An 8274-nucleotide genomic window follows, 5' to 3' on the forward strand; every position below is an offset into this window, starting at 1 on the left:
GTCCACCTTTCGCCTGTCGAGGTCCCATATGTTTTCGGGCCCTGAGACCTGGGGGCCCTGTACTGGTTTTTTGAAATGGTGTCATTATCTACTGCTTGAGGGAATCCTGGCTGCAGGAGCCTGCCTCGAATGTCCCTGATTGAACGACAAGCGCTAGTCCAATGATATCATTTTCCACACTTAGTGCACAATCCTGGTGCTCTCCTTTTAACAAGGGCTCTACAGTCCTTTTTTAAGTGTCCCGGTTTGCCACGATTATAGCAGAGTTTGAGCTCAGCCATGTCAGTGCATTTTTGCACTTGTAGAATGGCAGCTGCTAAACCTGCATTAGTGAGTGGCCCACCAAGTTCACGGCAAACCTTCGACCAGTCCTGCAGTCCCTTGCTTTTTCCAGGTGTAATAGCCGCCCTGCATTCCTGGGTAGCCTGTTCATATATCAACTGTCCAATTAAAGGCATAGCTGCTTTTGTATCTCAAAATATTCTCGTGCTGCCTCTGTCATTATAGCCACAAAATCTGAGTACGACTCCTGGGAGCCCTGAGTGATCTTGGTCAAATGCCCACTTGCCTCTCCCTTCTTAGAGAGTGCCTTCCATGCCTTAACAGTGGCAGCTGAGATCTGGGCGTATGCTCCCCAATGATAATCTGTTTGGTTAGCAGCATGCTGTCCCTGACCTGTAAGCAATTCAAATGTCCATGTCCTTTGGTTTCCTTCCATGGTGGCATTGGCCCTTGCCTGCGTCTGACAGGAGTCCTGCCACAAAGCGTTCCATTCAAGATACATCCCCATACTGGGGGCTGCAGCTTTTACTACAGTCTGGCAATCACCAGGAGTCATAGTGTGAGTTGCAAGCCTTTCAACTTGTGCTACAGTGAAATTAGCTCTGACTCCATAACACGGACTGTTTCTGCAAGCTCCTTAATCTGTATATATTCTACTGGAGCGTGAACACGCCCTCCCTCAGCTCTTTCAAAAACTGGAAATGCCTGTTGTATCTTCCTCTGTTCCTCTTTTGGTATAAATGAGTCTGAATGATACCTCTGCACATAAGGCTCAGAATGGTGCCTCTGCACATAAGGCGGAGATGCACTAGAACCCTGAAGTTGCATATCCGAAGACCGCGCAATGATTTGACATTTGTCTCTAGCTGCTTTCATGTTATTCTGTAACTGATTAACTTGTCTTTCATCTGACTGGTATCTTTCTCCCTCACAACCTGTTGCTTTCTTCTCTAAGTCTGTTTCCTCATAGGAATAAGTTCCTTATCTGATTCTGAGCTACTGACAGCTAGCTGCTTAAACTCATCTAGTGGTGGGTAGAGGCTTCTTTCCTTATGTGCCTCTCCAGCTCGATCTCCCTTCTTCTCTCCCTTTCCATCCTTTTTTCTAATCTCTCCCCAGGTATTTTCCCTGACATTCTCTTTTCCTCGGTCTCAAGGCTCATGGAAAGGCCTAAATTCTTCAGTGCACTTTGTTTCCTCTCTATTTTTCCTCTCTCTCCCCGCTCTACCTCTGATAGACTTTCTTGAATTTCGTCCAGAACTTTCTGCCCCGCTTCTACCATTTGCTGACAATCCTCATCTGTTAAACACGATTTCACCAATTTCATAGCGGCATAATCCCTCCTTTAAGTTTGCCTTTCTGTTGTTCCCTAACTAGATCTCCTTTCAGTTTGTCCCAAGAGGCGACAGTTAATGACAATGAGCAAGCATACCATGGTGCAACACGGTCTATCTCTCTGACAAATCCCTCTTAGGTCTTAGTGGCGATTTTTAGGCCACACTGCTTCAGGACTGAGTGTAAGCCCACTACTATAGAATGGGAGATTCCCATACTGCCGCTGTCCAGGCCTGACCGGGCCTGAAATTGGTTGCTGTCCAGGCGCTGTCCAGGCCTGACTGCGACTAAGAACCAGTCAACAGTTCCAGTGGTGGAAACAAAACGAAACCAAAAGGAAAAGTGTAATCGCCATGCAAACAATCAAAAGGGCTTCTAACTCTGGAGAAATTTCAAGATTGTACGTACCTTGTAGAGCCTTTTGTCCCACAGTTCTGATTCTGCCCCGTGAATGAGGGATCTTCCTTGCGCTGGTGTGATGACAGTTCCCGGGTTTTGGCACCACTTATTGCGTCCAGCTCGACCAGCAAGAAAGATGCAACAAACCAGAATCTTCCTCAGCAAGAGCTTTATTGCTTGCTTCTCAGGAAGATCCCGATCCGGGAAAATGGCACTGCTTTTATAACCAGCAGCGAGACATTTCAGCACCTGATATGGCATGACAGCTCCTGATTCATTGCTTGCCCATCACCCCACTATTACACCCCGAGAATGGGAGTGACTAGGAGTGAATTCACTCTCGCACCTGCGTACAAGGCTTGTTTACTAGTTAGGCACAGTGGAGGCCCGCACCATCTTATAATGTTGATTGCTCACGGCACACATGGCTCTTCTCAGAGATTACTGGCGGCACGCACGTAATTGCTCGCAGCACGTACCAGCTCTCCACAATTCACCACGATATCTGCAGTCCCTTCTATGAATAGTCTGTTGTAACCTGGAGAGTTCTGGTCATCCACTCTGATACCACTACTGTTGTAGCAACTTGAACTTCTCTTAAACCAGTCAGTCCCTTTCTATAGAGATGATTCATCCCTGAAGCATCTACATGGGAGAGAGAATGGGGAGCATAGAAATCAGAGAGAGGCAGAAGTAATCTAGACTTCAAGCTGAGAAAAGAAAAAGTGGTCCTGGGGAAAATACAGTGATTTCTGGGTAGAGAATATGGAGCATCCCAGTAAAGGTAGTTCTGAACTGGCTTGTTTATCTTGAAGGCAGACTTGGGCATTGTATAAAGCTCTCTTGTAAGATCTCATACACAAAATTTTGCTCAATGTCTGACTCAGAAGTAATATTTCAGCAGTATCTAGAATTCATGCTGGAAAAAACTGGAGAAAAGAAATCAGGATTTTTGTGGGCCAAGGTCCATGACATAAGGCTTCAGATATCTAAATTGGCAAAGCTCATGCAGCCAAGAGAAACCTTTACACAGACACCTAGAGTCTTGTGGCAATGAGCCAGGATCAAATTCACCATAACTATCCATATTTTAGCATTCCTTGTGCTATGATAATAAAGGACACAGCCTGAGTTCATATAAATCATTAGGTCTGCTTTTATTGGGTTCTAACTTCCTGGGGCGGGGCTCTAAAGCAGGACAAATCTTTCCTCTGATCAGCAGAAGACATAACATGACCTAGTCATGTCGGGCACGCATGCAGAGCTTAGAGAATGAGAACCCTGAAGGGGCATAGAACCTCAAGAGATTAAGAAAGAAATTGACTTCTGTTTGGTATTTGCCTGTCAGAGAGAGAAGCACTTAAGGCAGGGTCATCTCTGCCTTTCATTGTTTCAGGACTCAACACTCTGCAACTTTGTTTCAATACCTTCTTTCTGTTAGCCATTAGCTTGCCTTTAGCCTCCTAGACTCAGTGTTGCTGAGTGTGAAACAGATTATACTCCTGACAGCCTCAGGAGCATGTAGATGTGTAATTCACACACAAGTACCAATTCAAATGTGTTGTGTCTGGCCAGCGGCTCACATGTCTGGGTTCTAATCTGGAAAGGAATCTTGGAAACCTGGAAGAGAACAGGGAGCTAGGCAGAGAAGAGAAAGATGTAGCTAAGGCAAAATTCTGAACAAAGCTCAATTTTACTATTTCTGAAACTCATTTATGAAGCAGAGGTAGGGACCTGATTCCCGCCAAATCATCTTGGAGTAAAGTTGCAGGTGAACACGTGATGGGTCCAGAAATGCTAGTTGGAAAGCAGCAGCAGTGGGAGTGGCAGGGTTATAGAGCTGCAAGCTCTGCTGAGATGCTCTCTAATACTGAAACCTGAGCAGATCAGCTGAAAATGAAAGGAAGCTTGTTCAGGTATAAGACTAAAAATAAGGGTTCTGGGCATGGAGGAACAACACTTGGGAAATATCAATCTGATATATAAGGACAAACAGAAATAGACTAGCAACAACCAGTCCCAGAGAATAGAGGGAGATAGCTTACGAGGTTAGTCAAGCACCATTTGCTCTTTGGAATGCCTAACTGCTCATCCATCCAATTTTGCTTGTAACCATCTCCTTTCTAATCTACCAGCCAGATAATATGCAAAGCCTGAGGGACCTTCTAACATTCAGTCCTACAAGGGAGGTCACCATCAAATCTCCACCTCAGTGTTCAGGAAACACTGTAATAAAAGACAGAAACAGTGTAGGATCATAAAAACTATCTTGATTGTAACTACTAGAATTTAGTCCTAGCTACACACTTTTATTAAAAAACTGACATCAATGAAATTTATATTTTAGAGTTGTTTCTACAACAGAACAAACGATCTACATTTGGGGTTGGTCTTCCTATTTCACATAATCAAATCAGGAAAAAAAAATTCCTCACAGGTGCCCCAAATTCCCAGAGTTTTAGTGAATTCCTAATATTATCAGGGTTACAACCAAGACTAGCCATCATAAGTATACCTCTTGTCAATAAGACATACAATCATATCTCCTTATATTATATTAATTTCCAAAGGAAAGCAATAGTTATGCCTAGCATAGTATCCTATATCCAATATACAACTGCAAATAAAGTATATGAATTTTCAGGGCAGAATCATGCTTAACATGAGATAAAATTCCATATACAACTACAATCATATTTTATCTTTTAGAATAGATTACAATTTCTTAATTGTAACACCATATAAAATCAAATTCAAAGCATTGTTTACTTTCAAAGTACACTGACATGATTATACATTCTCATTCAAAATAAGAGGAAAAGAAACATAAACAGGAAATATTGGGAAAATCAAGATCAAATCTAGCTAGACAAACCCCAAATCCTAAATTTATGTACATTGTGGCTTAAAAAGCTCTTCCTATCTAGTTTCATGACTACAATATATTTCTCTGTCTTGGAATGGTTCCATTCTTTGTGTGTAGCTTTCTTTGAGAGATATCGCACAGCTGTGGACCTTCTTACATCCTGATTGCTATATCACAATATAGGCTTCCCTTTCATACCTTCACTAAAAGCCTTTCTAGGCATCTATGCAGGGACTTCGCTGCAACCTGGATGCCCTCAGTGGCTTTCCATAACCACGTAGGAAGACTCCATGGCTCTTTTCCTTCTGTATCCTTCATTAATCTGATGAAAGAACTACATGGTGGATGTTGCCAAGTTCTTTTGCCTGCTTTAGATAGAACCTGCCTGCTTCCTTGAATATTTTTTCATAAATTTGATATGTTGTTTTTCTGCTATAAACAGATCAATCCTTGGGACATTTCTTTGCACAAGTTGCAGGATTAGCTTGGTGGATACTCACCTCGAGGAAACAATTCCCTTTATTACATTACTCCTTATATCTTTCAACACTAGCTATGGCTCCCACAAAAAAATTTCTGGTGCTCTTTTTTTCTCCAAACTTAAATTCTAGCTCATCCCTTAAAGAATGAGTACAATCAGGAAAACAAAAGTCAAGAAGCATTAGCGATGTGGGAATAAAGTACAGCTGTACTGCTGGTGGGTGCTTAAGTTGGTACATCCAGGATAAAATCAGTGTGGAATTTGCTAAAAATATCAAAAATAGAACTAACTGGTGACTCACCTATATCACACTTGAGTGTAGAAAAGATAGCATGGTTATCTATTGATACTTGCTCAGTCATTTTTGTTGATTTTGTTTTCAAAAAAGGAGATGCAATCAGCTGTAACTAAATTTGCTAGAGAGTATATGGAATTTGAAAATACTATATAATAAATGCGTTAAGTCAGGCCTATAAAGAGAAATGCTACGTGTCTGTAATCACATTTGGTCTAGCTTCAACTATTAGATTTTTTGTTTAACTTGGAGTATCTGTGGAGATAAGGAACCCCAAAGTGGCACATGGCATGGAAGAAAGGATGAAGCCTTTAGGGAAGGAGGGAATGACAGAACACATGCAACATAGTAGGAGGAGGAAACATTAGAGATTACAAGTTTAGGTAAGCATGAGTATAGGATTATGTCTGTTATTCCATACGGAATGTCACATTTTAGGAAGTTTATTTAAAATATTACATTTAAGTGGAATTACTCTTGGTTACAGTCCAAAACTTGATACTACAACACTTTCTGAAGAAACCACATACTCGAGTAATAGAACATGAATAAATAAAGTTATAAACAATCTTGAAATTTAATTCTTAGGGCTTGCTGTTATATAGTGGCAGAATGTTCTGTTTATGCTACTAGCAGAGAAAGTAATCAAGCATATTACACATCTGTGATCCCTGACAACAAGATTAGTGACTCATTTGAAATATAATGTGTACATATATATCATCTAGGTTAAAAGTAATATATTCCTGTTGTCTATTTTTCTGTGTTTACTTCTAGATCATAGGAACTATTTTACTGTTACCTAGAACTGATTTTAGAACGAGGACAGAATACTTTGTCTTAATAATTTCATGCCTACCTAAACATAAATACACAATATTGTTTAAAAATAATAATTATGAATATTTTCTACCTGCATTGGGTAGTGCCATAATAAGTTCGTATTTCAAACTACTGATTAATAATATGAAACAAAAAAATGTTAAATTTTAGGATAGATAGTTATAATACTTCAGAAAGTTGTCAACAAATTACACAGGGAAGGAGAAATAGAATACATCGTTTTCTCCACCTATGGTTATTGAGATTTTGGCCAGGTATAGTAGCCTGGGTTGGCATTTGAGTTCTCTTAGTGTCTGTATAACATCTGTTCAGGCTCTTCTGGCTTTCCTAGTCTCTGGTGAAAAGTCTGGTGTAATTCTGATAGGCCTGCCGTTATATGTTACTTGACCATTCTCCCTTACTGCTTATAATGTTCTATCTTTTTTTAGTGAATGTGTTTTTCTGATTATTATGTGTTGGGAGGAATTTCTTTTCTGGTCAAGTCTATTTGGAGTTCTGTAGGCTTTTTTTATGTTCATGGACATCTCTTTCTTTAGGTTTGAAAAGTTTTCTTCTATAATTATTTTGAAGATATTTGCTGCCCCTTTAAGTTGAAAATCTTCATTCTCATCAACTCCTATTATCTGTAGGTTTGGTCTTCTCATTGTGTCCTGTATTTCCTGGATGTTTTGAGTTAGGATCCTTTTGCATTTTGCATTTTCTTTGATTGTTGTGCTGATGTTCTCTATGGAATCTTCTACACCTGACATTCTCTCTTCCATCACTTGTATTCTGTTGCTGATGCTTGCATCTATGGTTATATCTTTCCTAGGGTTTCTATCTCCAGCGTTGCCTCACTTTGGGTTTTCTTTATTGTGTCTACTTCCATTTTTAGGTCTAGTATGGTTTTGTTCATTTCCATCACCTGTTTGGTTGTGTTTTCCTGTTTTTCTTTAAGGACTTGTAACACTTTAGCAGTGTTCTCCTGTATTTCTTTAAGTGAATTATTAAAGTCCTTCTTGATGTCTTCTACCATCTTCATGAGATATGCTTTTAAATCCGGGTCTAGCTTTTCGGTTTTGTTGGGGTGCACATGACTAGGTGGAGTGGGAGTGCTGTGTTCTTGATTTCTGTAAGTACAATTCTTACATTTGCCTTTGGCCATCTGGTAATCTCTGGAGCTAGTTGTTATAGTTTTCTCTGGTTAGAGCTTGTTCCTCAGGTGATTGTGTTAGCCTCTATCAGCAGACCTGGTAGACTACATCTCTCCTCTGAGTTTCAGTTGTCAGAGCACTCTCTGCAGGCAAGCTCTCCTCTCACGGGAAAGGTGCACAGATATATGGCCTAAAGACCTCCCTCCTGGCCGAAGAAGAAGGCCCAAAACAGGACCTGTCCTGAAGCTGAGTTGCTTTGTCCTGTCCCAGAATGTGTTAGCTTCTGTATTCTACACTCTCACACGTCCAGAATACACTCTGTGGAGTCCTGGAACCAAGATGTCTGCAGCTGATGCTCAGGCAAAGCACTCCTGCACTGGGCAGACCCCTTTCCTCTGGCTGGGAAAGTGGCCAGATGTCTGAAGCCTGTGCAGAATACTCTCGGCTGGGTCCAGGAACCAAGATATCTGCTGCCGCCGATGCTCCGTCAAAGCACTCCCGCACTGGTCAGACCCCTTTCCTCTGGCCTGGACATTTGCCAGTTGTCTGGGGCCCGAAAAGTGGGCTGCCTTAGAAGCTCTGTGGCTCCCACCTCTCCCAGAAGCTTTTGGCTTCTGTATTCCGTACTCTCACCTGTGCA

This window comes from Mus musculus, chromosome Y (genome assembly GCF_000001635.26).
Source record: "Mus musculus strain C57BL/6J chromosome Y, GRCm38.p6 C57BL/6J".
NCBI lineage: Eukaryota > Metazoa > Chordata > Mammalia > Rodentia > Muridae > Mus > Mus musculus.